This window comes from Lepidochelys kempii, chromosome 6, assembly GCF_965140285.1.
Source record: "Lepidochelys kempii isolate rLepKem1 chromosome 6, rLepKem1.hap1, whole genome shotgun sequence".
NCBI lineage: Eukaryota > Metazoa > Chordata > Testudines > Cheloniidae > Lepidochelys > Lepidochelys kempii.
In genome coordinates, this window is record NC_136385.1 from 96,463,251 (window position 1) to 96,487,438 (window position 24,188).

Sequence of the window (24,188 nt, forward strand, 5' to 3'; positions counted from 1 at the left end):
GAATTGGCTGGCCCATCAGAGGGTATTGGCTAAGCTTAAATTAGAAACATAGAATCATAGAATATTAGGGTTGGAAGAGACCTCAGGAGGTCATCTAGTCCAACCCCCTGCTCAAAGCAGGACAAACCACAACTAAATCATCCCAGCCAGGGCTTTGTCAAGCTGGGCCTTAAAAACCTCTAAGGCTGGAGATTACACCACCTCCCTAGGTAACCCATTCCAGTGCTTCACCACCCTCCCAGTGAAATAGTGTTTCCTAATAGCCAACATAGACCTCTCCCACTACAAGTTGAGACCATTGCTTCTTATTCTGTCATCAGCCACTACTGAGAATAGCTGAGCTTGATCCTCTTTGGAGCCCCCCTTCAGGTAGCTGAAGGCTGCTATCAAATCCCCCCTCACTTTTCTCTTCTGCAGACTAAATAAGACCAGTTCCCTCAGCCTCTCCTCATAAGTCATGTGCCCCAGCCCCCTGATCATTTTCATTGCTCTCCACATCCCTTCTGTAGTGGGGGGGTCCAAAACTGGACACAATACTCCAGGTGTGGCCTCACCAGTGCCGAATAAAGGGGAATAATCACTTCCGTCGATCTGCTGGCAATGCTTCTACTAATACAGCCCAATGCCGTTGGCCTTCTTGTCAACAAGGGCACACTACTGACTCTCATCCAGCTTCTCGTCTACTGTAATCCCCAGGTCCTTTTCTGCAGAACTGCTGCTTAGCCAGTTGGTCCCCAGCCTGTAGCAGTGAATGGAATTCTTCCTTCCTAAGTGCAGGCTCTGCGCTTGTCCTTGTTGAACCTCATCAGATTTCTTTCGGCCCAATATTCCCATTTGTCTAGGTCACTCTGGACCCTATCACTACCCTCCATTGTATTTACCTCTCCCCCCAGCTTAGTGTCATCTGCGAACTTGCTGAGGGTGCAATCCATCCCATCATCCAGAACATTAATGAAGATGTTGAACAAAACTAGCCCCGGGACCAACCCCTGGGGCACTCCGCTTGATGCTGGCTGCCAACTAGACATTGAGCCGTTGATCACTACCCGTTGAGCCCAACAATCTAGTCAGATTTCTATCCATTTTATAGTCCATTAATCCAATCCATACTTCTTTAACTTGCTGGCAAGAATACTGTGGGAGACCATATCAAAAGCTTTGCTAAAGTCAAGATATATCACATCCACCACTTTCCCCATATCCACAGAGCCAGTTATGTCATCATAGAAGGCAATCAGGTTCGTCAGGCATGAGTTGCCCTTGGTGAATCCATGTTGACTGTTCCTGATCACCTTCCTCTCCTCCAAGTGCTTCAAAATGGTTTCCTTGAGGACCTGCTCCATGATTTTGCCGGGGACTGAAGTGAGGCTGACTGGTCTGTAGTTCCTCAGATCCTCCTTCCTTTTTTAAAGATGAACACTATATTTGCCTTTTTCCAATTGTCTGGGACTGCCCCTGATGGCCATGAATTTTCAAAGATAATGGCCAATGGCTCTGCAATCACATCAGCCAACTCCTTCAGCACCCTGGGATGCATTAGATCTGGACCCATGGACTTGTGCATGTCCAGCTTTTCTAAATAGCTTGCATTAGCACAACTCACCAGCTGCTCACACAACTACTCTGCAGTGTGGAAGCAGGCTAGCTCCACTTGAGTGCTTATTAGTTCTCAAATGCCTTCCCACAGTTCCCGCTGTGCACGCAAGTGAGACAGACAAGTTCTCCCCCCATGCACTGGGAAAGAATTCAGAATGGCTCAGCTGACTGCCTCACAAATAATCCCCCCGGAAGTCTTGGTTCTACACCCTAGGGAATGCAGTACCAGCATGGCGTCATTTCGCTGTGTGGCCATTCTTACTCAAGCTCGGCTAACTCAAGAGAGGTGACACTCGAGTGTCACTAATGCCAGTTTACTCTGCAGTGGAGACATGCCCAAGTAGGATTCCCTTCCATCCTTCCAAGCCACAGATATTGGGGGGTGGGAAAAGTCATGCTGACTAGAAAATCCAGAGAATTCAGTTTCAAAATTGTTTCTTCTTGTGTGCAACACTAGATGAAGAGGTACGTCAAGTTGTCAGAGGCACTGAAAAGGGGTTTAGGAAACTAAAATCTGAAGGAAATTATACCAACAATGTCAAGATACATAAATCTGCCACCTGCAATAAATATGTACAAATGGGATACTTTAATGACACTTAGACTTTCCTATTTGTGGCTAACTGGGAACATAATTTGGTTAGAACTAATCTTTGTAGTGCCCCTACTACCACACACCAAAAGAGATCCTTTTTCATTGTCGATCAGACTACTTCACTATTGGAAAGTTCTGTTCCCAACTACTATTCTTCTATTCAGACTTAAGAGATACTCAGACTATTTATTCCTGCTCTTGTCCTGCTGGGTTGTGACAATGGCTGGAATGGCATATAGCTAACTTTTTAGAAAGGATAAAAATTAGCAGTCAACCTTAGGATTTTTAAACCCATCTTTTCACAGAGAACTTGTATCCAAAATTACCTTAAATTACTGAAAAAAGAAAAGGAGGACTTGTGGCACCTTAGAGACTAACAAATTTATTTATTTAAAGTCTCTAAGGTGCCACAAGTCCTCCTTTTCTTTTTGCAGATACAGACTAACATGGCTGCTACTCTGAAACCTTAAATTACTGAAACATTCAATAAAATTCTGACTGAGGAAAGTGTAAAAGTGAAACTTAAAGTTAACCACGTGTTTAAATGCTGGCCTGAATAGGACTAACTTCAGTATGTGGGAATGAGCGTCCCTGAACTAAGGACTAAGTAAATAAACTAATTATGGTATATGAAATATGGTTTCCCCACTCTGAATATTTGTGATTGAAGAATAAAGATGATTTTCACCCTGCTATTTTCTGAACTAGGACAACAAAGAAGCGTGCGAGCTAACATTGCATTCTGACCATGGCACACTGTTCTGTTCCTGTGATATTTCCAGTTGATGTGCATTCTAAGTTTTATTTAATACATGATTAGAGTATCTCAGCTGATTCTGTGAGTGGGTATTGGCTGCACTATTCAACAAGACCAAAAGATCTAAATATCCCCTTCTGTAATCTAGTCTGAAAATACATAAACACTGCTTTTGTTCATCTAATTTGTTTGTTTAAATTGATTAGGTTTTTTTTATATGAAATCTTCATTACAAAGGTTTTACTAATAATTCAAGCTATTTTGGGAGGCCCTGAGACTTCCTGTTTCATTCCAATCTCAAATGTGGGTGGCTCTCAAACAAATCCCATTGTATGCTTAATTGAATTAGATTAGTTAGCACAGTGGAATGTTTCACCATATTGAACAAAGTAAAGTGTTGTGGTGGCAGTGGGGTGTCTGTCTCCCAGGAGAATGATAATTTAACCCTTTGGAGACTACACATTAAGGCTGTGATTCAGCAAAGCACATGCATAACTTTAAGTGTGTGAGCAGTCCCATGGAAGTGAATGTGCTTAAGTACCTTGCTGAATTGGGGCCAGAATTATCTGTACCAGGGATCGGAAACCTTTGGCAAGTGGCCTGTCAGGGTAAGCCTCCTGGTGGGCTGGGCTGGTTTGTTTACCTGCCGCGTCTGCAGGTTTGGCCGATTGCAGCTCCCATGGGCCACGGTTCGCCGCTCCATATGGAGCTCACAGAACTACATACTCCTTGGCATTTTCACACCCCCACCCCCAATAGAGAGGGCTGTCCCAAGGCTCTCAGAACCATTTAAGACCTACAGCGAGACCATGGAAGAGGAGTCTGGTTGCTTAGAAGCTATATTGGGGTGTCTGCTCATCCTATATGCGTGGGGGAATGGTCTCTGCTCCAGTGCATGCAGGCTAGTATGGAAGACCACTCAGTCTCTCTCGGTACTTGTGTGTCCCCCAATAGTAAATTATCCAAATGCCTAACACTCATTACTTGGGGACAGGCCAGATATGGTCTAGGGAAAGCCACTGAGTTGTGTTTATGTGCATCCAGTTGTCTTGGTACAGCGCACAGCCGTCTCTGGGTTTGTCGACAAGGCAATCACAGGCTGCAACTACAGCTTGCATAGACATACCCCACCTAGCTTTGGTCTAACTAGCTTGGATACTAGAGCAGTGAAACTGTGGCAGAACAGGTTTCAGCATAATAAATACCCTGAGTTCTAGGCTGGCTTGTACAGCCCATACGTAACTGCGCTGCTGCAACTTCACTGCTCGGGTATGTACATATGAGCTACAGTCACACCCTGAGACTGCAGTGTAGATATACTCTTTAAGGGGTCGCAGCGACTATTTCAGCCCATAGACTGGAATAGCAGAGGGAGGGAGGGCGGGGTGTGTGTTGGAATTCACATTCCCAGCCACCCTGCATCATACCCACCTGGAATCCAGTTACTCAGGTTTTATGCAGCAGAGGAAATTTCACCTCTAGTGTGCAGTGCCCAGCACCCATTACTTCAGTGGGAATTGAGGACATCAGCAAGTCGTAGGCTTGAGCCATTAGTTATCTGCCAATCTGTACAATGCCAGTGTTGCAAGTGTTAATTTCATTGAAAAAGGGAGGGAGACTTAAAGGCTTGGCAAATATGCTTGACTATATCATTGGAAATCCATCTCTTCTACAGCTGCCAGAAATACAGTATTCACTTGTACTGTTTTCTGCATTGGAACAAGAACATTTCAAAGGAGCAAGAAAGACTGATGTAGAACCCAAGTATTTATCTAGCACCTTTCACTGTTCCTGTGTGCCAAGGGGCTTTATAGAAGAGCTAAGATACTGGAAGTGTAATGAGTAGAACTGTTATGAGGGGAACTCTGTTTTCTGTTTGTGAAATAATCATGTTTTCTCCAACTGTGTTCATTATTCAGCAGTATTTGCTGAATGGTTTGTTTGTACAATTTTCACCAAATGGATAATTTACAAAATGTTTGCTTTGACTATAAAACTATAAGGCAGTCACAGTCCATGGGGATAAGCATAAATACACAGATAGATCAAATTTATCTTTAAATACTTGCTACTCATGGTGTGTGGTGGGTCACCTAAATTACACATGTGGTCTGTGATGGGATTATAGTAACTTTTGGAGCAGAAAAATTGTGAAATGACAATTAGTGAACAACAAATAGGAAGCTTCTGCTACAAGTGTCTAAGTGAATCACTGAATTTTTAGGGTCCCAACTCTAGCACAACAAATAATAATAAAACAGAGAGAATTCACCATGTTTATCTGAAAAACAATGTAACTGCTTTTTGTATCACTGCACCCGCTCTTGCACTGAATGTGTAAGGCAAACACAGCTGGCAGTAGTAGTTTACACACAGACTGAGCCAGCAGAATCTGTTTTTAATTGAGAGAAGGGTGATTGACCAAGACACTGGAATTTATCTCATGTTTTTTTGTTTTTTTTTTAAAGTTCCATGAGTTCTTTAAACTTCCACCCGGATGCACTCCTCCACCACCCTGAATTTGACAGACAATTAGGCAGCCCATAGGAACCCCACCACGCCTGCCTGGTCAGCAGAGTGGCAGAAAAATCCAACACAGCTGCATATAGTGAGATCACATTTATGTCACTATTTGGATTCTCCCTTTTTAGCCACCTCCCTCCTGCGCAACCTTTCCCCTAACTATCAGAGTTAAAGGGACAAAAATCAGTTTCGGCCCAAAAATTATTTTAAGAAACTTTGAAAGAAAAGGGACCAAAAACCCACCCGACTATGGACAAATGACTTTTCGGAATTCACTACCAGTGGGCACTGGAACACTTTTTACAGTGGGGGTGCTGAAAGCCAGGGGTCCCCAAACTTTTTACTTCATACCCCCCTTACCCGTGTCCATGCCCCCTCTCCCCAGAGCTGTGGCCAGGACCGTGTTGTGACTCCGGGGGTAGGGGGGAACGCAGACAGAGCTAAGGGGGCTGAGGCTGGAATCACAGTGGGGCCAGGAGCAGAGTCCCAGGCGTGGCTCCTGCAGCCAGGACCCTGGGCGTGGGTCCGGGTGCCAGTGGTAGCTGGGACCCTGGGCGTGGGGCTGGGAGCAGAGCCCTGGGCACAGGGTCGGCAGCACTGGGACCCTGGGCGTGGGGCTGGGAGCAGAGCCCTGGGCACAGGGTCGGCAGCACTGGGACCCTGCGTGTGGGGTTGGTGGCCGGGACCCCACACAAAACCTGTGGGTGCTGCAGCACCCCCTGCACTCCTAGTTCCCGCATTTATGTTCACTACAAAATAGTGTTTTTGTGGATGTAATCCTTCCCATGCAGTGTTGGGAGCTTCGGTCTAACAGACTTGGCTGATGAGAACAAAGTGAGAACCAGAGAATGAAACTAAAGTACAAACTGAAAATGAACCTAACCAAACTAATCTCAATGGCCTGCTCTGAGGGCAAAGGAAAAAAGTAAACAAACAGCATCAATAGTGAGGGTAATTAACTATTGGAACAATTTACCCAGGATTATTGTGGATTTTCCGTGGCTTGAAATCTTTAAATCAAGTTTGTATGCCTTTCCCAGAATATGCTTTCACTTAACCAGAAGCTACGGGCTTGAAGCAAGAATCATTTGGTGAAATCCTCTGGCCTGATTTATACAGGAGGTCAGATTAGATGATGGTAATAATCCCATATAATCTTAAAATCTATGACTATGAAATGTTAATTAGTTTTTTTAAATGTTAAGTTTCAGAGTAACAGCCGTGTTAGTCTGTATTCGCAAAAAGAAAAGGAGTACTTGTGGCACCTTAGAGACTAACCAATTTATTTGAGCATAAGCTTTCGTGAGCTACAGCTTAGAGTTTCCACAGTATGCATCCGATGAAGTGAGCTGTAGCTCACGAAGGCTTATGCTCAAATAAATTGGTTAGTCTCTAAGGTGCCACAAGTACTCCTTTTTTTTAAATGTTAATTTTCAATAATCTAAAGGTGCTTTTAGCAATATGGGTAAGATTTTTATTTAAAATAGATTGACAGAGACCCTGGGGGTTTTCCACCTTCCTCTGCAGTGTGGAGCATGGGTCACATGCTAGTTTGAACTAAAGTAAATGGTGGATTCTCTGTAACTTTAAGTCTTTAACTCAAGATTTGAGGACTTCAGTAACTCAGACACCACTTACAGGCCTACCACAGTACTGGGTGGGTGAGGTTCTGTGGTCTGCAATGTATAGGAGGTCAGACTAGATCAGTGATTCTCAACCTGTTTACCATTGCGGGCCACATATGCAGCTCTCTATGTGTTATGTGGGCTGCATACTCACAATATATATACTACCTGTATGGCCCTGAGGATGTCACATGAACCATGGCTGTGTGCTGATTGGGTATCAGGTTGAGAACCACTAGTCTAGATGATCACAATAGTCACTTCTGGTCTTACAGTCTATGAGTCTATATGTGATTTTAATCTTAAAAGGGTCCGTTCAAAACCAGAGTGGTAAAGACATACTTAAAAAAACCCACCTAGAATGCATAATTAACTTATGGAATTTATTACCAGTAGATAGCAAGGCTAAGAGCAAAGCAGGCTTCAAACCAGGATTGAGCAATTATGTGAAGTGAGAACACCTGTAGCATGAGGGTTTATACACCAAATCAAATGTAACTATGTTCTCATTGTCTGTATAACTGAGTGATTTTTTTCTGAATCTCCATTCCAGTTTAATGAGTCTGACAAGAGGCATTTTGTGGCATTTTGACCTATTTTAATGAGAAGCAGCATCCACACTCAGAAAATTTGTACTGAGGTAGGAATTGCCACACAGGATCAGGCCAGTGGTCCATCTAGTCCATGATCCTGTCTCTGACAATGGCTAGTGTCAAATACTCCAAAGGCAGGTGCAAGAAACCCAGTAGTGGACAGTTATGGAAAAATCTGTAGGAAAAGCGGCTTCCTAGCACTAATCAATTAGAGTCCAGTATAAGATTTTCAGGTTTCAGAGTAGCAGCCGTGTTAGTCTGTATTCGCAAAAAGAAAAGGAGTACTAGTGGCACCTTAGAGACTAACCAATTTATTTGAGCATAAGCTTTCGTGAGCTACAGCTCACTTCATCAGGTGCTCCACTGAATGCATCCGATGAAGTGAGCTGTAGCTCACGAAAGCTTATGCTCAAATAAATTTGTTAGTCTCTAAGGTGCCACTAGTACTCCTTTTCTTTATAAGATTTTCAGTAACCCATTATTATCCTCTTAGCTGCAGGTCCTCTACTTCACCGGCTGTGTTTCCCATAGGTCTGACATTCCACTGAAGTCAATGAGAAAACAGTGTTGCAACAGCCTTCTGATTGGAGTATTTAGCAGGATTGTAGAGATGTTTTACCTGAAATGTTTGGGAGCGTGGCAGGGGCATTATGTGTGGATGTTGAAACAGCTATGAGAACAGAGAGGTTGCAAGAACACAGTGAAGGAGCATTTCACTGTAGACACCAATATTGAGAGAGGGCGAGAAAAGAGACAAAGAGTGAAGATCAGTTTAGGCAGAGGCAGGGTTCATTAGAAAGGATGGAAGAGGAAGCACAGGGTCTGCAGGAAGTAAACAAAGCTTATTTCAGGGCATAAAAAGGAAAGGGGTTTTAAATGATTGTTTTAATTAAATTTGGTTAAAGGGACATCCTCAACTTGAAAACCACTTATTTTCAAATATAGGTTAACAATAGCATCAGGTACTGTGTCTGTCCTGGAGTCCCCTGCCCCTTTTTGTAAATTTATAATCATTTAAAGAAACTCTCCCACAGTTGTGTGTGAAAGATCCCCACACAGACAAACAAGGGACAGTCTTCAGAGTAGCAGCCGTGTTAGTCTATATTCGCAAAAAGAAAAGGAGTACTAGTGGCACCCTAGAGACTAACCAATTTATTTGAGCATAAACTTTCGTGAGCTACAGCTCACTTCATCAGATGCATTCAGTGGAAAATACAGAGAGGAGATTTATATACACACAGAGCATGAAAAAATGGGTGTTATCATACACACTGTAAGGAGAGTGATCACTTAAGATGAGCTATTACCAGCAGGAGAGCGGGTGGGGGGGGAGAAAACCTTTTGTAGTGATAATCAAGGTGGGCCATTTCCAGCAGTTAACAGGAACCTCCGAGGAGCAGTGGGGGGGGGGGAAATAAACATGGGGAAATAGTTTTACTTTTTGTAATGACACATCCACTCCCAGTCTCTACTCAAGCCTAAGTTAATTGTATCCAGTTTGCAAATTAATTCCAATTCAGCAGTCTCTCGTTGGAGTCTGTTTTTGAAGTCTCTTTGTTTTAATATTGCGACCTTTAGGTCTGAAATCGAGTGACTAGAGAGATTGAAGTGTTCTCCGACTGGTTTATGAATGTTATAATTCTTGACATCTGATTTGTGTCCATTTATTCTTTTACGTAGAGACTGTCCAGTTTGACCAAAGTACATGGTAGAGGGGCATTGCTGGCACATGATGGCATATATCACATTGGTAGATGTGCAGGTGAACGAGCCTCTGATAGGGTGGCTAATGTGATTAGGCTCTGTGATGGTGTCCCCAAACAGATATGTGGCACAGTTGGCAATGGGCTTTGTTGCAAAGATAGGTTCCTGCATAGTGGTTCTGTTGTGTGGTTGATGGTGAGTATTTGCTTCAGGTTGGGGGCCTGTCTGTAAGCAAGGACTGGCCTGTCTCCCAAGATTTGTGAGAGTGATGGGTTGTCCTTCAGGATAGGTTGTAGATCCTTGATGATGCATTGGAGAGGTTTTAGTTGGGGGCTGAAGGTGATGGCTAGTGGCGTTCTGTTATTATCTTTGTTGGGCCTGTCCTGTAGTAGGTGACTTCTGGGTACTCTTCTGGCTCTGTCAATTCATTTCTTCACTTCAGCAGGTGTGTATTGTGGTTGTAAGAATGCTTGATAGAGATCTTGTAGGTGTTTGTCTCTGTCTGAGGGGTTGGAGCAAATGTGGTTGTATCGTAGAGCTTGGCTATAGACAATGGATCCTGTGGTGTGGTCTGGGTGAAAGCTGGAGGCATGTAGGTAGGAATAGCGGTCAGTAGGTTTCCGGTATAGGGTGGTGTTTATGTGACCATCACTATTAGCACCGTAGTGTCCAGGAAGTGGATCTCTTGTGTGGACTGGTCCAGGCTGAGGTTGATGGTGGGATGGAAATTGTTGAAATCATGGTGGAATTCCTCAAGGGCTTCTTTTCCATGGGTCCAAATGATGATGATGTCATCAATGTAGTGCAAGTAGAGTAGGGGCATTACGGGACGAGAGCTGAGGAAGCGTTGTTCTAAGTCAGCCATAAAAATGTTGGCATACTGTGGGGCCATGCGGGTACCCATAGCAGTGCCGCTGATTTGACGGTATACATTGTCCCCAAATGTGAAATAGTTATGGGTGAGGACAAAGTCACAAAGTTCAGCCACCAGGTTTCCTGTGACATCATCGGGGATATTGTTCCTGACGGCTTGTAGTCCATCTTTGTGTGGAATGTTGGTGTAGAGGGCTTCTACATCCATAGTGGCCAGGATGGTATTTTCAGGAAGATCACCGATGGATTGTAGTTTCCTCAGGAAGTCAGTGGTGTCTCGAAGATAGCTGGGAGTGCTGGTAGCATAGGGCCTGAGGAGGGAGTCTACATAGCCAGACAATCCTGCTGTCAGGGTGCCAATGCCTGAGATGATGGGGCGTCCAGCATTTCCAGGTTTATGGATCTTGGGTAGCAGATAGAATGCCCCAGATCGGGGTTCCAGGGGTGTGTCTGTGCGGATTTGTTCTTGTGCTTTTTCAGGGAGTTTCAAAAGAAATCTGATGAGGTTCAATAAGGATAAGTGCAGGGTCCTGCACTTAGGACGGAAGAACCCAATGCACAGCTACAGACTAGGGACCGAATGGCTAGGCAGCAGTTCTGCGGAAAAGGACCTACGGGTGACAGTGGACGAGAAGCTGGATATGAGTCAGCAGTGTGCCCTTGTTGCCAAGAAGGCCAATGGCATTTTGGGATGTATAAGTAGGGGCATAGCGAGCAGATCGAGGGACGTGATCGTCCCCCTCTATTCGACATTGGTGAGGCCTCATCTGGAGTACTGTGTCCAGTTTTGGGCCCCACACTACAAGAAGGATGTGGATAAATTGGAGAGAGTCCAGCGAAGGGCAACAAAAATGATTAGGGGTCTGGAACACATGACTTATGAGGAGAGGCTGAGGGAACTGGGATTGTTTAGTCTGCAGAAGAGAAGAATGAGCGGGGATTTGATAGCTGCTTTCAACTACCTGAGAGGTAGTTCCAGAGAGGATGGTTCTAGACTATTCTCAGTGGTGGAAGAGGACAGGACAAGGAGTAATGGTCTCAAGTTGCAGTGGGGGAGGTTTAGGTTGGATATTAGGAAAAACTTTTTCACTAGGAGGGTGGTGAAACACTGGAATGCATTGCCTAGGGAGGTGGTGGAATCTCCTTCCTTAGAAGTTTTTAAGGTCAGGCTTGACAAAGCCCTGGCTGGGATGATTTAATTGGGTATGGGTCCTGCTTTTGAGCAGGGGGTTGGACTAGATGACCTCCTGAGGTCCCTTCCAACCCTGATATTCTATGATTCTATGATTCTTGAGCAAATGCTGTAGTTTCTTTTGGCAACCCTCGGTGGGATCAGAGGGTAATGGCTTGTAGAAAGTGGTGTTGGAGAGCTGCCTAGCAGCCTCTTGTTCATATTCTGACCTATTCATGATGACGACAGCACCTCCTTTGTCAGCCTTTTTGATTATGATGTCAGAGTTGTTTCTGAGGCTGTGGATGGCATTGTGTTCTGCACGGCTGAGGTTATGGGGCAATTGAAGTTGCTTTTCTACAATTTCAGCCTGTGCACGTCGGCGGAAGCACTCTATGTAGAAGCCCAGTCTGTTGTTTCAACCTTCAGGAGGAATCCACCTAGAATTCTTCTTTTTGTAGTGTTGGTAGGAAGGTCTCTGTAGGTTAGTATGTTGTTCAGAAGTGTGTTGGAAATATTCCTTGAGTCGGAGACGTCGAAAATAGGATTCTAGGTCACCACAGAACTGTATCATGTTCGTGGGCGTGCAGGGGCAGAAGGAGAGGCCCCAAGATAGGACTGATTCTTCTGCTGGGCTAAGAGTATAGTTGGATAGATTGACAATATTGCTGGTGGGTTAAGGGAACCATTGCTGTGGCCTCTTGTGGCACGTAGTAGTTTAGATAGTTTAGTGTCCTTGTCTAGTTTTTGTAAATGGACGGTCTGTTTATTTATAGCTTGTGTATAGATACTTTCACTCTCTCTCTTAGTGCTATGAAATGCACAAATTAAACCAATTGAAAAAGAGGGAAAATCTATCATGCAGATTTTCTTAAAAACTATGTGGGCTCAAGTCTTTTGAGCCTCACTAACAGACCTAAAATATGTCTTAAAGTTAGGTATCTCGGGCCCTCTACTGGTTGAATACACAAGCAAATCTTGGACACATCCCACTTTCATAGCCAGAGGCATTAAAAGTTACAAGAGCTGGGGAAAATGGATGCACACCTTGCTCCTGCCCCAGCATCTGCCTCCAATATAAGACTGCTATAAACACACAATATTTTCTGAGAATTTTCAGAAAATGAAGCTAGTGCAGAACGCACCCAGCTACTTATTAAGTGATGTGTCACACAGTCAACCCATGACATCATATAGTTTGGGATCTGTCAGTGACTGCCCATAAGTCTGTAGCTGGAGTTCAAGATGTTGGTTTTAATTAACCTATAAAGCACGAAGCAGCTGGAGGCCTAATTACAGAACTACCACTCACTGCCCAAAGAATACTGTTTATGTGCAGAAAATAGACTTCATGCATAGAAATGCTATGTCTGGTTCTGTATGCAATGAAAACAATTTAGTATAGGCATATACAAGTTTAATATGCTTAAATGCTGGGCACTGAAATGATTGCCATGGATTCCTGATAGGCTTGCAAGGTCAGCATAAAATGCCCATAAAAGCTTAAAAATTCCTTTTGGGCTCCTGAAGAACTTAAAGTTAATTTACATGCATTTCAGCACATGAAATGTTGTGCAGGAGGCTCCTGGTCCTCCTTTCCCCTGATAAAACTAAATAAAACTAAGCTTGGGGTCTCTGAAGAAGCTGGAAGCTCCCACGGGGATGGAGTTTGGAAAACTAAACAAACCTAGGCCAGAGGAGGATATTTCAAACGGCAGAATTTGTTAAGTAGACACAAATTGGCAAGGGGAAGGACTGCAGCTATTCAACTCAAAATCTTTTTCTTAAGTATATTTCTATGTATAAATCTTTGTCTTTTGGTCACCAAGTATTGATGGGCATAAACTTGTATTTTCAACATCTGATTTACGTACATGACAGTGAATGTTATGAAAGACATCTGCATCTAGTAAGCTGTGTGCCAAGAACATCCTAAAAGTCTCTGTCCTCCAGATTTCACAGCCCTTCCCTAAGTGTACATCACTCTTGAGTTACTGTAGCACTAACTGAAAAGCTCATTAGTTTTATTCTGCCTCCTCAGATGGTGGAACCATCCTTCTCAGAGCTTGGGTGCCTTTTAGGCTAAAATTGTTTTCTCTGAAGATCCCTTCCAAAGCCCATTTGAGGCTCCTAATCAAGTTTGACATTCAAAATTCCCATAAGGGTTTGAATTCCAGAAGTACTGCCGTGCTCTTCCCTGACAATGGCCCAGGTGCTGGAAAAATGGTTTAATATTAAGAAGCCAGCCTTAGCCAAATAAGAGGGCAGGCAGCTGGCTGCCACAGACTTCTCTGAGCGCTACTCCACAAATAGCCAGTTGCAATGACCTCCCCAAATGACCTGCAATGACCTCCCCAAAGCAGCCTTCCACTCCCACAAAGGTGCACATGATTGCTTTTAAAAAAGTGGTTATGTCTGTGTCAGCTGCTAATGCCATTCTCTCCCACTCAGGCTGGCCTAAAATGTGAGCTGAGTCCCTTGGGGAACTACTGGTTCCTCTGTTCAGCTTGAGGGTAAGGAGCAACTCCAAGAAATGGTAGTCAGTGAAAAGCTCCTGTAACTTCTACCAAGAGGCTCTCCTAAGTTAAATTTCCCTTCCAGAGTCTTGTAATTCCTCCAAGAAAAATCCTCTGGATTCTAACGGCCCTCATGGTTTCTTGGTTTTTGGGAGGCGGGGGGGTGTTTCTAGGAGAAAATAAAATCAGATCACTTTCTTAGGAAGGAAATAAAAAGGGGAAGATTGGAAACTGGTTGATAACTGGGCAAATTGTCAAGATCAGTAAATCTCTTGAGCAAATGATACATTCAAGTCTCCTTCAAACCTGCTGCTATGCTGAAGGCATTATCAGTCTCCACCAGTAATAAACCCACCAGTTCCTTATGGGCTGTTAGGATATATATATTCAGGCCTGTCTGTAAAGGCCTATACTCTAAGAATTTAGGTGTATTCTTATCACTTAGCTAGTTATAGAGGTATAGAAGAGAGAATCAAAATCACTGTCTGCTGGTGTAAGGTCCTTCTCTTACTGTGACAGTCTGAGGCCCTGTGCTTAGGCTAAGGCCTTTGGCTAAGCAGCAGAGGCAGCCATAAGCTGGGAAGGGAACGGTCACATCCTCACATTCCAAACTAGTCACATTGAAAGAAGGTGCTATTGGGCTGTTAGGAATACAATCCTGTCCTGATAATGCCTATCGCCTCCAGAGAAAGGGAAGTGCCTAGAAAATGTAAAAGGAAACTTAGTTTGATAGCATCCTGTCTGGCAAGAACCCACTTATCAATAGCTGGGATGTGAAATCCTCATTTCTTTATTGTTCTATCCCTGTAGTCCCCATTTCCCTATTGTTTGTCTGTATAATCTCTGTCTGGTTCTGTGATTGTTTCTGTCTGCTGCATAATTAATTTTGCTGGGTGTAAACTAATTAAGGTGGTGGGATATAATTGGTTAATAATCATGTTACAATATGTTAGGATTGGTGAGTTACATTTCAGTAAAATGATTGGTTAAGGTATAGCTAAGCAGAACTCAAGTTTTACTATATAGTCTGCAGTCAATCACGAAGTGAGGGGGGGGAAATAGGAACAGGGAATGGGGCTGGGGAAATTGGAATCATGTTTAGCTAAGGGCAGGAATGGGAACAGGGACACAGGTAAGGCTCTGTGGTGTCAGAGCTGGGAAGAGGGACACTAAGGAAGGAAACTGGCATCATGCTTGCTGGAAGTTCACCCCAATAAACATTGAATTGTTTGCACCTTTGGACTTTGTTGCTCTCTATTCATGCGAGAAGGACCGGGGAAGTAAGTGAGTGAAGGAATAAGCCCCCTAACATGGGCCTTAACTTACTAGGAGGGACATGGGTTAGATGCAAAGCTGATAGCTCAAAATACTAACACCTTGGTGAGCAACACAGGATGAAACTCAAGCAGAAAAGGCCTGTGTTTGTCTGTCTTCCCTCCCCTCCCCTCACCCCCCAGAACGTTGCTGTGCTTCCACAGAGCTGGAGAATTCAGCCCGCATCCGACCAGTAATAGGAAGGATTTTAATTGGCAAGTATGCCCACAACCCAAGACAAACCAGCTGACTAAGATTTTCCAGATATTATGGTGGAGGCTTGCCCTCCTGTGTAACCATGGCATAGCACGGAAAGAGATCCTTGTGGAACAATTGATCAGATTTACCCTGAGACATCCAGCAGTAGCTCTTTAGCTAACTTTCCACTTGGTTTGTTTAGCACAGATCTATACACCACGGTGGTCTGTGAACATGAAGCCATAGAAGATGACACCTATCTATATGCCAAAAATATCCCACAGCAGTGAGTCTCAGAGCCTGGGTCTACAGACTAAGGTTTGTGCTACAATGCGAAAACTAAGTGTGTAGATGTTCAGGCTCACGCTCTGAAACCCACACTCTTCCCTGGGCTTCAGAGCCTGAGTATGAACATCTATGCTACTATTTTTAGCACCATAGCGCAAGCCTGAGTCTGTAGACCTGGGCTCTGAGACTCTCTGCTGCATTTTTTTATTTTTATGTTTTTTGCTCTGTAGACCTATCCCTAGGGGCCAAAACATCAATGGTAGAGAACAAGACTGCTCTAGGGTCCAGTTTTCAGGGAGATTATGAACAGTCACAGCTCCAGCTACATTCAGCTGAAGTTGCAAGTGCTTGCACTTCTGAAAGTCAGGCCCATGCAGTCTAAGGGTATGTCTACACTACCCGCGGGATTGGTGAGCAGCGATCGATCCAGCAGGGATCGATTTATCGCGTCTAGTCTAGATGCGATAAATCAACCCCCGAGCACTCTCCCGTTGACTCCTGTACTCCACTGCCGCGAGAGGCACAGGCAGAGTCAACAGGGGAGCAGCAGCAGTCGACTCACTGTAGCGAAGACACTGTGATGAGTAGGTCTAAGTACGTCAACTTCAGCTATGTTATTCACGTAGCTGAAGTTGCGTAACTTAGATCGATCCGCCCCCCCGTGTAGACCTGGGCCTAGTAAGTGACTATCAGAGTGAAATGCTGAAGGAACAAGACCACACCAGAGATCTGTCCCAGCCTCCCAATAGCTGTTTCCATTGCTCAGGAGTGGGTAGCTCCAGGGGACTCCACTCCTGCTTTTCCCCAACCTGTATCTGCTCCTGCTTCCAGGAGGTGAGGGTAGGATGTGATCTTGATTATCTTAGTGGGGAGGTCTCATGAACTCATGCTTAAGTCCAGGGTGCTTCATTTTTTATATATGGGGAGGGGGAAACATTCTGTTTTCTGCTAAAGTCCATCTGGGAGAGGTTTACTTCAAGGTACATTTCACTATGGAGCCCAAATTACAGCCGTGAAAGTAATGCCATTCTTCTTTTCTGTCCACAGGGGGAAAAAACCCCACTTGTGATTATTTCAGTTGGGTCACTCTTTGGTTCTTGTTTCACTCACATAATAGGACAGAAACCCCTTCCCTGACACCCCCCTCGCCCCCCCAAAAAAATTTCCAAGCAAAAACCTTCAGAAGATTAAGAATTATGGATTTGATTTTCAGGTTTTTTCCTTCTCCATCATTAATCTCATTTCTAATGCTCCAATACCCTTGATTAAGTCCTTAGCAGGGCTGGTGTTAGACTCGCTGGGGCCCAGGGCAGAAACTAAGGCATGGGCCCCCACCTTGCCTCCCAAGACTGAACCCTGAGCTCTGGGGGCAGAAGCCTGAGCCACCTGGCATCACCTCTTGCCCCCCACAAATGTTCCTCCAAACCCCCATAGGCATACCTTACAGTTTGAAAACTGCTGCTTTAGTGTGATTTATTTCCACTTTTAGAGATTAAATTACTGTAATGGTCATGTTACATTTACCCACAGTGACTCTATATATATGATGCAGTGCCCTGCTTGCTACCCCCCTAAAGACCACTCTGATCCTTAGTAAATATTATTTCCACGATTTTTGTTCTCTGGGGTTACATCAGTTCCCTATGTTATAAATATATTAAGTATTCTTTATTCAAATTCATGATTAAATATCACCTTCTGAATATTTATGGCCATTTTATACCCCTGACTTGTATTAAAGCTATTGGGTTGGAGGTGGACAGAAATTATGAAAGGAACTTACGGTCACTTGATATAAAGAATACTTAATTTCCTATTGCTTTAGAGATCCAACAGAGGATGTGCATGTTTCAGTCTGTTGTGAATTTGAAGCTTATGTTTTCAAACAGAACTCTGGTCTCATACTAAAGTAGTTAAAGCAACTGACAACAAGGGAGGATGGTAGGACTAAGAGCCAAGGGACAGCATCAGTGACACTTGCCTTTCACCAGCAAGGTTTAGTAGTCATTTTATAGCATTGTAATCTGCATACTTGAGGCGCTCTTCTCCCATGACAGAATATGATAACTTCCCCCTTGACCACAATGTGAGCAATTCAATAGCCTGTGTGCACAAACAATGGAAAAAGCAAAGAACCAGTTTGATCATGCATCTGTTCTACAGCAAGATGTTCCCTTACTTGTTAGTCAAAACCAGAGGAGATTGGAATTTAAAAGAGAGTTTGCATTTTTGGCAAATCCAAAACTATATGATTCATTCACTGACCCAACAGGTCTGCATGAGGGATACTCCACTGTGGGTGGTTTTGTTTTCAAAGGAACATAAAGGATATAGTTTACTGCACTAGAAATTAGTATTAATATCTTTTGAGAGTAGTGCTGTAGCATTTTGTACACTTTAGATTGCACTTTACACTGGTTTAATCAATTTGATTAAGAAATGTTTCATTTTTGTTTTAGTCTGGATAGAAATACTACAGAAAATATGTGGCCCAATTCAGCTTGTATCAGCTATTTAAAAGTAGCATTTGACTTGAGAACATCTGTTTCAGCTTCCATTTTACTTACAAAATGTCTATTTAAGAAAGACCAACAATTTAATACCAGAGGGTGAAATGTAGTCCTACCATAACAAACGCAGAGCATGAACAGTGCTTTCCAGAGACATCTCAGGGCTCTTAGAAAGGTAGGTAAGCTTTGCCACAGTTCCTGGGCTCTCTGCCCCTGTGATTGCTCCTGGTCTTCTCTATGCCCCACTCAAATCTCAGGCCTCGATCAGTCACCGGGGCAAGGTGAAATGTTATGATTTTCCTACTTTGACTGGGCCTCAGGCTGCAGTCCCCAGGTACTAACCACAATTACCTCAGCAGGCCATGTTACATTCAGTACCTACAGTTCTGATCCCTCCAGGAGCTATGACAAGTGGTAATCCAGTCACTGTGCTTTACCAAGGTTACCTGATGGTTTATGTAGAATCAAAATATTTTAGAGAAAAAAAGATCTTAAAAACTACCGTCTACATGCATGCCTATCTTTCCCTAAGACTTTCCATTTCCTGGAAGCTGGGGAAGGCCCCAACTGTGTCAAACACTCTCACAGGACCTGTGTCTTTCTTCCAAGTTAGTCCGTTTTCCACACAGAGAGCTCTTCCCCTTCTCCCTTCCTTAATAGCTTAGTGTCTCCAGGCTCTCAGCCTTGACAAAACACCTGTGTAATTTTGGGATGGAGCCTGGAAGTCACCTTCACCAGTAACCATAGGTGACACGTGTGTGTGGAGCATACAGGGTCAAGTGCTCCCCCAAATCGGCCTGCTGGGGGGGCAGGGGAGGGGTGGCTCTGTCCTCCTGCTGTGCCTCCCCCCCACGCCCCTGGCCGGCATGCTTGGCCCCTGTCCCTGGCAGCTGGGCCTGGGAGGGGAATGGAGGGGGTAGGACCAGCTGTTTCTCACGCTAGCCACTCTGGGTCGCTGTTTCATGCACTGTGGTGGCTGCATATGAGATCCAGGCTGGGGAGACAGCAGAGGTGAGCCGACCCCTGCTGGGGCCCGGCTGCCAGGGACAGGGGCCAAGTGAGCCAGAACCCTGCCTCCCCTGCAGCATGTTTCCTGCTTGCTCAGACCCTGTCTCCAGCAGCCAGGCTTGGAGGGCGGGTGGCCCACTGCCGCCGTCTCCCCAGCCTGGCTCTTGCAGGCAGCCGCTGCGTGAGAAGTGGCTCTGTCCTGCTCCCCACCTGGGCCCAGCTGCTAGGGAGAGCAGCCGAACGTGGCCAGGGGGCAGGTACAGCAGGAGAAAGAGAGAGCCTCCTCCCCCACAAAGGTAACGGGGCTGAGCATGGGGTTGAGGGGTCGCTGGGTAAAGGAGACCTGTGAGGGGGGTCATATGTCCTCCCCTTTAGATTGCCTCCCCCCACCCTCAGTATGGGGAGGCACAAGTCATCTATGCTGGTAACAGCTTGGCCATTGTCTTAACTGTCTCCTGACCCTCAAGTGCTTGTTAGAGGCTGCTTATCTATGACCATGGTGTGGGTTTACTTGCTTGTTTTTCCAACAGCCCCTACTAAGCTAGCCCAATACATTCATACAGTAATAATAGAATCATAGCAGTGTAGGACTGAAAGGTATGTCAATAGGTCATCTAGTCCAGTCCCCTACACTCCAAGCAGGACTATATAATAACTAGACCATTCTTGACGGGATCCGTCTAACCTGTTCTTAAAAACCTCCAATGATGGAGATTCCACAACCTCCACAGATAATTTGTTCCAATGCTTAACCACCCTGATCATTAGGAAGTTGTTCCTAACGTCTAACCTGAACTTCCCTTGCTGCAATTTAAGCCCATTGTTTCTTGTCCTATCCACAGAGGTTAACGAGAACAATTCTTCTCCCTCCTCCTTGTAACACCCTTTTATGTACTTTCAAACTATCACGTCCCCCCTCAGTCTTTTCTTCTCCACACTAAACAAACCAATTTCTTTTTCATTCTTTCCAAATAGGCCATGTTTTCTAGACCTTTAATCATTTTTGTTCCTCTAATAACCCAATATAGCTATAAAGTAAGAAACAGTTACTGTATCTGTGGTTCTTCGAGATGTGATTAGGGTTGCCGGATTACCGAACACCCTTGCCCTGCCCCTTCCCCGAGGCCCCACCCCTGCCCCATCCTTTCTAAGCCCCCCTCCCTCCATCCCTCCTCCCTCCATTGCTCACTCTTCCCCCACCCCTTGCTCATTTTCACCAGGCAGGGGCAAGGGGTTGGGGTGCAGGAGGGGATGAGGGCTCTGGCTGGGGGTGCAGGCTCTGGTATGGGGCCAGGGATGAAGGGTTTGGGGTGCAGGAGGGGGTTCAGGGTGCAGGCTCCCGGCGGTGCTTACCTCAGGTGGCTCCTGGAAGCAGCCAGTATTTCCCTCCGGCTCCTAGGTGGAGGCGCAGCCAGGCAGGTCTGTGCCCTGCCAATCTGCAGGCGCTGCCCCAGCAGTTCCAATTAGCCGCGGCACTCAGGGCCTCACCTCCACCTAGGAGCTGGAGGGAAACGCTGGGTGCTTCCAAGAGCCACGCCAAGACAGGGAATGTGCCTTGGCCCCACTGCACCGCTGACTGGACTTTTAACAGCCTGGTCAGTGGTGCTGACAGGAGCCGCAAGGATCCCTTTTCAGCTGGGTTTTCTGGTCAAAAAATGGATGCCTGGCAACCCTAGATGTGATGCAGATGTGTATTCCACTTAGGTCTGTGTGCACCCAGTGCACTGGCATGGAAGCATTTACCTAGCAGTACCTGTAGAGGGGTGATGCTTGCACTTCGTGACCATATACCCAGGGGAGGGGCTATGAGGTGGTGCTACCCCAACCCCTCTTGGTTCCTTTGCACCAAAAGCCTGGAGATGAGACTCGGATGCAAAGAGACAGAGGGTGGGTCATGGAACACTCGTCTTCATCTCAAAGAACCAGTTACAGTAACTAACCGTTTCTTCCTCTTCAAGCAGATGCAGCCATGTATTCCACTTAGATGACTCACAAGCAATACTCCTCCCAGGAGGCAGGGCTCAGAGTCTGCCTAAACGAGGCCTGCAGCATCACCCTTCCCAAGATTGTATCCACCCAGGAAGATGCAGTAATGGCATAATTGTTCATAAACGCATGCATAGAAGACCACGTAGCAGCCCTGCAAACATCCCAGATGGAAACGTCATCGAGGAATGCTATTGACATTACTTGTATTCTCATTGAATGAGTTCACACCCTCTGAGGGGTAGTAGCCAAAGCTATTTCATCCACAGTCTTGATACAGTGCAGGTAGGCCCATGTTAAGGTCCCACAGAGAAACCAGCTCTCGGACTGGAGAATGTAGACGAAGAAGCCCTTTTAAAAATCTTGATACTCTAGGATTGGAGAAGATTGTCCTACCCTGAATGAGGGGCAGAAATGTCAATATCGTTGAAGATGCACTTGCAATAAACTAAATTCAAGTCCCAATGACTGAAAGTGCAGCAGGTACTCCAAGATCTCTTGGATGGACAGCAGCAGTGGTTGACTTCTGCAGGTCAATGACCAAATGGAAAACAATATCCATTTTGCTGAATAGGCCATCCGGGTAGAGGGTTTTCTACTGTTGAGTGGAACCTGCTGAATAGCTGCCAAACACTGCTCTTCCTCTTCAGTCAGCCATGCAGCAGCCAGGCCATGAGATACAGGGAGCTGAGCACAGGGTACAAGGTGCAGCCATGATGGAGAGGAAGCAATATGGGAGACTGAATTGACAGTACAAGAAGGTTGGAGAACCAGCACTGCCTTGGCCATGCCAACTGTGGGATGATTGGGATTGGGGGAAAGGCATAGAAGAGAGCCATTTGCCACCTGAGATGGAAAGTGTTGGACAGGGAGTTTGGACTGAGCCCCCTTGAGAGCAGAACAGATGACATTTCCTGTTATCTCTGTGGCACAGAGGTCAATTGTCAGAATGCCTCAAATTGTGAAGATAGTTTGAAGGATGCTTGTCTTCATGGAAACCACTTGTGACTCAGTGAAAAATTCCTGCTGAGATGGTCTGCAAGGTGATTCTGAATCCTGGGCAAGTGGTTGGCTATCAGAGTGATACTTTCCTTGATGTGAAACTGCCACAACCTGACTGCCTCTTAGCAAAGGATTCTGGAATGTGCTTCTCCTTGCTTGTTCACAAAGTACATTGCCGTGGTATTGCTGGTAGATATGTGAATCACTGAGTCCCTGATATAGATCTGAAAAGCGTGACACATTGTAAATGGCCCGAAGTTCCAGCACTTTAATATGCAGAGAGGACTTTGACTACAGACCCTGGACTTTCAGCAACCCCAGATGTGCTCCCCAGCCCATCAAGGTGTTGGTGACAACAATCCTGGTTGGTAAGGGCTAGACGAAAGGAACACATTGACAAACATTCTTGAGAAGAGGCCACCACTGTAAGGAGTCCAGGACTACTGGAGAAAGACAGACCAATCTGTCCAGGGAGTGAAGAGGCAAACAGTAATTTGTCCTGAGCTACACTTGGATGGGGCAAAGATGCAGCCTTGTAAACTGGACCACCCGAGTGCAAGCAGACAGATGGCCCAAGAGCCTCAGGCACATCCGAACTCTTGCAGAAGGTTGGGATTGCAGACTGAGGCAGAGGTGGCAAATTGCTTGAAAATGGTCGGTCAGTAGAAATGCTTTGAACTCACTCATAGAGTCTATTAGGGCCTCAATTAACTCTATTTTCCAAGTGAGAATCAAAGTTGACTTCCTAGTGTGTAGGATGAGAACCAGATGGTCAAGCAAGCACAGTGTAGTGTTGACATGAGAAAGGACTTCCTCTCTGCATCTGCTTCTCAGTAACCAGTTGTCCAGATACAGGAAAATGGGGTTCCATGTCTATTTGAGATATGCTGTGACAATAGCCATACATTTTGTAAAAGCTCAAGGGGCAGAAGAGAGGCCAAAGTGAAGCACCCCACACTGGAAAGGGTGCTCTACTATGATGAATCAAGGGAATTTTCTGTGGCTCGGTAAAATCACCACATGAAAGTAGGCCTCCTGAAGGTCTAGGGCAGCAAACCAGTCATTCTGAGGCAATGCAGGGAGGATAATTGACAGTGACCATTTGGAACCTCATGTACCAGATATATTTGTTGAGGCTGCGAAGGTCAAGAATGGGTCTTAGCCCTCCCTTGGATTTGGGCACCAGAATGTACTGGGAATAGAAACCCTGACCCTGGTGATTTGGTGGAACCTCCTTCACCGCCCCCTACACAAACAGAGAGTGAACCTACTCAAGGAGCAGTAACTCGTGAGAAGGGTTGCTGATGAGGGATGGAGAGGTAGGGAGAATAGGAAGGATGGAGAGGAACTGGATGGCATAGCCTGACCTGACAGAGCTTAGGACCCAGCTGTCAGTGGTGATTACGCCCCAAGCATTATGAAAGTGGTCCAGCCTGTCCGTAAATGGAGGGGATAGGGCGGGGGGAATGTAAGAATGGCCATACTGGATCAGATCAATGGTCCATCTAGCCCAGTATCCTGCCTTCAAACAATGGCCAATGCCATGTGCTTCAGAGCGAATGAACAGAACAGGCAATCATCGAGTGATCCATCCCCTGTTGTCCACTCCCAGCTTCTGGCAGAGGCTAGGGATACTCCGATCATGGTGTTGCAACCCTGCCCATTCTGGCTAATAGTCATTGATGGACCTATCCTCCACAAAGTTACCTAGTTGGTTTTTTTGTGAACCCTGTTATAGTTTTGACCTTCACAATATTCCCTTGCAGAGTTTTACAGATTGACCATACATTGTGTGAAGAAGTATTTCCTTTTGTTTGAAACCTGCTGCCTATTAATTTCATTGGGTGACCCCTAGTTCTCGTGTTATGTCAAGGAGTAAATAACATTTCCTTATTCACATTCTCCATACCAGTCTAGATTTTATAGACC